Below are 5,002 nucleotides of genomic sequence, written 5' to 3'. Positions count from 1 at the left end.
CCAAAGGGCAAGAGAAGTAGGGAAGGCTGCAACCTCTGACAAAATCTCATTCCCATTAAAGGTTTGTGAAACTGAATCCCTAACACTTTCTGCAACTTTTAAAAGTTTTGACATTCACTGTACAGGACGCGGCACCGAGAGACTCGTCTCTTACACTCACAGTGATGCGTAGGGCCGTTTTCACTCGTAAAACAGCTATTGTGATATTCTGATATTGTCTTAGACTCCCTCACCAGAGGAAAGGATTTGTCTATCTCACTTTCAAAATCCTAAAAAGCCTTCTATATTCCAGGGAATACAAGTATGTAACCGCTCCTCATAATTTAACCCTTCGAGCCCTGCTAACATTCTGGTAATTCTGGGCTGCGCTCCTTCCAAGGCCAATATACCCTTTTAGAGTAAAAGGAAATAAAATTTAAAATGAGCGTCACTGAGGATCAGTTTTCTATCACTCAAAGTTATCTGCTTAATGAAGTAAAAGATGCAGCTTACAAAGAACAAGGGAGCAGCCACTGTCTCCCTTTTTGGCAGGAGAAGAAAATTAACCTGGATGTTTATGGAGACCAAGTTCCAACATAATGTTTCTGCCCGGGATCGAACCGGGGACCTTTCGCGTGTAAAGCAAATGTGATAACCGCTACACTACAGAAACAGATGGCATGCTGCTTAACGCTATGGGCAACTGAATGGTGTCCTCTCTCTGCTCGTACTTGGAATGTGTTCTTTCAAGTCCAGCAAGAGATTCAGACAGTGGCTGCTCCGCCTTTTCTTTAAAAACTCTCAGGGTAGTGGCTTTGAGCCCCACGTTGGGCGAGTACCGTTTTAAACTTTTCTGCTGCTTCCACCGGTGAGCCCCAGCTCTGACACTTCCCCCACCCCCACCTCCGTCTCACCGCGCACGATGGGGCCGCGCCCGGGCTGAATATCTCCAATTAGGTTTCCGCCCCAGTCGCAGCATGAAATGGTCCTTATCAAAGTCACAAATGATACTCCATGTGACTACCACCATGATAAACTATCCCTCCTCATCCTTCTCAAATACAATATCTCACCGTGCTGTTATGCTGTTAGACGAGTTTCCTCTCTCTGCTCCTATTTGCAATGTGTTGCTTTTCCGATTGATAACACTTAGTATCATCGTATTATGTTAGTCCACAAGAGGAGACCATTCGGCCCATCGTGCCTGTGCTGGGTCAAACACACGTATTCGTTCAAAATGCGTTCAGAGATGGATTGAGTGCTTTGTTATCAGAAAATTGCCTGAACCCCCACAGTCTACAGTTTTCCTCCTCGCTATCAACCACACGGCCTATTTTTGTGTCACCCGCAGATTTCTTAATCATGTCCCCTAAGTTTCGGTCCAAATCGTAAATGTGGAGCACAAAAAGCAAAGGACCAAGTACCGAGCCCTGCGGCACCCCACTGGAAACAGCCTTCCAGCCACAAAAACACCCGTCGACCATGACACTTTCCTTCCTGCCACTGAGCTAATTTTGGATCCAACAAGCCACATTCCCTTGGATCCCATGGTCCTTTCCTTTTTTGACCAATCTGCCATGTGGGAACTTTTCAAAAGCCTTGCTAAAATCCATGTAGACGACATCAATTGCGCTACCCTCATCCATCCTTCTTATCACCTCCTCGAAAAATTCAATCAGGTTCGTCAGACACAACTTCCCCTTAACAAATCCATGCTGACTGTCCTTGATTAGTCCGTGCCTTTCGAAGTGACAGTTCATCCTGTCCCTCAGAATTGATTCCAATAATCTGAAATGGAGTCTTTCTCCTGCTTGCTGCAATAACAGATAAGGTGGTGAAAAGCACGAAAACCCGCCTAGCACAGTCGGTAAAGCATGCGACTCTTAATCTCAGGGTCGTGGTTTCGAGCCCCACGATGGGCGAGTATCATTTTAAACTTTTATGTTGCGTTCACTGGCCAATGGTGCAGAATTGATGCAGAATGAAATGTTAAATTTGTAGTCAGGATGGCCGAGCGGTCAAAGGCGCTGCGTTCAGGTCGCAGTCTCTTCTGGAGGCGTGGGTTCGAATCCCACTTCTGACAATGCTTATTTTTACGAAGACGTGAAAATATTTTATTTGTGGATTGGGCTGCAGCTGATTTTTCGACCAAGTTGATTTACTCCTCCCACAAAAGCAACTGGCTTTGTGATGGAAATGTGACTTGAGAAGTTTCAAACGGTGAAATGTTTGACATATTAATGATCTGGACAAAGAAATAGAACAGCAGTGGGAAACATTTAAAACAGTGATCAATAGAGTCCAGGAGAAATATATCCCACTAAAAAGCAAGAACAAACCAGCCAGAAATGACACACCAGGGATGAATAAAGAAACAAGGGCAAAATTGAAACTGAAGAAAAAGGCCCACACTGGACAATAAAGGAGAGAGGGGAATGTGAAAAGACTGGGAAAGAAGTCTAAAGAACTATTAGAAAGGCAAAAAGGAATATCAAAAAAAGCAAAGTGTTCCAGACACATCAACAGCCAAAAAAAGTTTAGGATAGGAATAGGGTCACTAAGGGATACACACGGCAAACTCACAGGCAATGACAGCGAAATGGCAGAAATATTAAATAATCACTTTGCTTCAGTATTTACCAGGGAGACTGGTATTTTGGGCGTGACAGTAGAAGAAGAGATCAAAAAGATATGTAAAGACATATAAGATCCAAAGGGGGGAGATAATTGAAAAAAGAATCAATCTTAGAGAGGAAATTTCCTGTTAGGAGCCTAACCAGAGTTTCAAACCGGTCAGCCGCGCTAATTTCCATATTACTGTTCAGGAGCTTATTTCACAGGGACACGATTACTGCGCTCCATTTAGGGAGGCTCAGTGAAAGGCGGAAATTGATCTATTAATAGAATCATAGAATAACATAGCGCCATTCGGCCCATCGTGCCAGTGCCAGCTCTCTGAAAGAGCTGTCCAGTTCGTCCCACTCGCCTGCTGTTTCCCCATAACACTGAAAATGTTTCCATCCAAGCGTTCATCCAATTCCCTTTTGAAAACTGTGAGTTAAGAAAAACAATATTGAAAGGGGTGCTGGGGCCTCTGCAGCGTCGATGTGGAGTGTGTGATGATTGAAGTTATCAAGATGGTTGCTTTACACATAGTATGATGTGCAATCATCCTGAAATATCTTCAATATCCAATACAAATTGAATCGCAAACCTGACGGACCAACACTGGAAAACAAGTCATGAGTGAACGCAAATCATCTGGGACCCGTTTTCAGCCTCACGGCACTTTAAATAAAGTGAAATAACTTTGCATTGAAAAGATTTGGAACTTGCATCTGTGCCTTTATCTGTTCCATTTCTTAAAGTTGCTGGCGTCTGATGCTGGACACGCCTCTGCTCCCTCCGTTGAACAAGAAAGGAGGTGTTTGACGTTGACTGGACCTGTTGGTTATGAGCTCATCCTTCACATTGAGTGGGTTCGCGTCCTTTAAACGGCGTCAAATTTAGCCCAGCGGTGAACTGCGCAGCAAGCAAGTTCATCACCGTCTCACTGCGGGCACTAACTGACACGTTTATCATTATTTCTTTCAGACCGAAATAAATAGGAACCGTGATTTTAAATTTGCACGAAGTGATTTTTAGGTAGTCGCCTTTAAATGTTTCAAAGGCGACTCCGAATTTATGATAGTCCGGCAATTTCACCAGCCGTGTTGAAAACAAAACATGTCTCTAACTTTCGCGTCTTTTTTCGAAAGGCAAAAAACATATTTCCCGTGACCTCTGAAGGATGGACAAGTACATTTCAGAAAGCTGAATCAAGTTCACCAGCCTTTTAATCCGGAGTCAGACCTTTGCGCCACGCACTCTGAAGACAGGCTCCTGGATGTTATTATATTTTTTGAATGTTTCTCAAACACCGTTTCATATATTGGTTGAATGGATGAGGCTTATCAAATCTCCGCCAGATCCCACCGGTAATGAGACAGCATTGGAAGCAGCCTTCACCCCCAATATCACGCTGGCATTCATCGCCTGCTCTCAGCGGACTGCATTAACAGGGCTTGGAGATATGGACTTTGTTCACATTTAATCACCAATGTGAATCGTTCAATATTTAATCATTTTTAATGGGGACAACGTTTCAAAATATTTCCGCCCGGTTTCGAACCGGGGACTTTTCGCGTGTTAGGCGAACGTGATAACCACTACACTACGGAAACCTCCAACCTCGTGATAGGGATATAACCCCTCAGCCAAACTAATTTCCGTATTGCTGTCCAGGAGCTCATTTCACAGGGATACATTTACTGCGCTGTATTTCGGAAGGCTGCAGAGAAGGATCGGTGACGATGGTCAGGCAGGGAATCCCAGAGCATCGCGCCCACACAAACATTTCACTGTTTTTTTTTCATGTGCCTGATATCCGACCGCAGTGTAAATTATGGCGAATCAGGCATGCTCAGATGACATTGTTCATAGATGACATTGTTTTCTTGCAGCCAAATCACACATTAGAAAACTTGAAATGAGGTGAAGAGGTCGGAGCCATTTAAAGTGCTCCCAGTTGCTGCAGATCAGGAATTAAAACATGGCACCGGCTTCAGTGCGATCAGAATGATGCAATGAATCCAAAAGTGGGACGAAAAAGGTGCAATTTTCGTCCCTGGGTGGGCTCGAACCACCAACCTTTCGGTTAACAGCCGAACGCGCTAACCGATTGCGCCACAGAGACCGTCTGGTCCTTTTTCTTGCAAGATACACTAAAGCAGCGTGTCACCGAGCCAAAGTTACATGTTGCAGCCACATAAATGCAATTGTCCACGATCAGTGTTACTTTTCCAGAAATAAAGGATGGGACATTGTTTGTGGAAACATGGAAACGGTCTGGTCTCGCTCAAAGCGTCGATATCACCGACAACCAGCTCTCCTGCAACCGGCGCGCCCACCGGTGCTTTGTCTGTTAGTTAGTTGCACTGTGGGAGATCCTTCGCCACACTGACTGCAGCGGTTTAAAAAGCCG

The 5,002-nt window shown here is 44.6% G+C and overlaps 4 non-coding genes across 4 annotated transcripts; 1 reads left to right on the top strand and 3 right to left on the bottom strand.

Moving 5' to 3' along the window:
- Positions 1 to 579: 579 nt before the first annotated feature.
- On the bottom strand, positions 580 to 652 carry trnav-uac (transfer RNA valine (anticodon UAC)). The gene has a single exon. It is a non-coding gene; the product is annotated as a tRNA-Val (tRNA).
- Positions 653 to 1,979: 1,327 nt separating this feature from the next.
- trnal-cag (transfer RNA leucine (anticodon CAG)) lies at positions 1,980 to 2,062 on the top strand. Its single transcript has one exon. It is a non-coding gene; the product is annotated as a tRNA-Leu (tRNA).
- A 2,067-nt stretch (positions 2,063 to 4,129) lies between these two features.
- Positions 4,130 to 4,202, bottom strand: trnav-aac (transfer RNA valine (anticodon AAC)). The gene has a single exon. It is a non-coding gene; the product is annotated as a tRNA-Val (tRNA).
- Positions 4,203 to 4,640: 438 nt separating this feature from the next.
- Positions 4,641 to 4,714, bottom strand: trnan-guu (transfer RNA asparagine (anticodon GUU)). Its single transcript has one exon. It is a non-coding gene; the product is annotated as a tRNA-Asn (tRNA).
- Positions 4,715 to 5,002: the final 288 nt, after the last annotated feature.

Source organism: Heptranchias perlo, unplaced genomic scaffold (assembly GCF_035084215.1).
Source record: "Heptranchias perlo isolate sHepPer1 unplaced genomic scaffold, sHepPer1.hap1 HAP1_SCAFFOLD_63, whole genome shotgun sequence".
NCBI lineage: Eukaryota > Metazoa > Chordata > Chondrichthyes > Hexanchiformes > Hexanchidae > Heptranchias > Heptranchias perlo.
The sequence above is the reverse complement of the archived record's forward strand: the minus strand, read 5'-3'. Positions and strand labels throughout refer to the sequence as shown.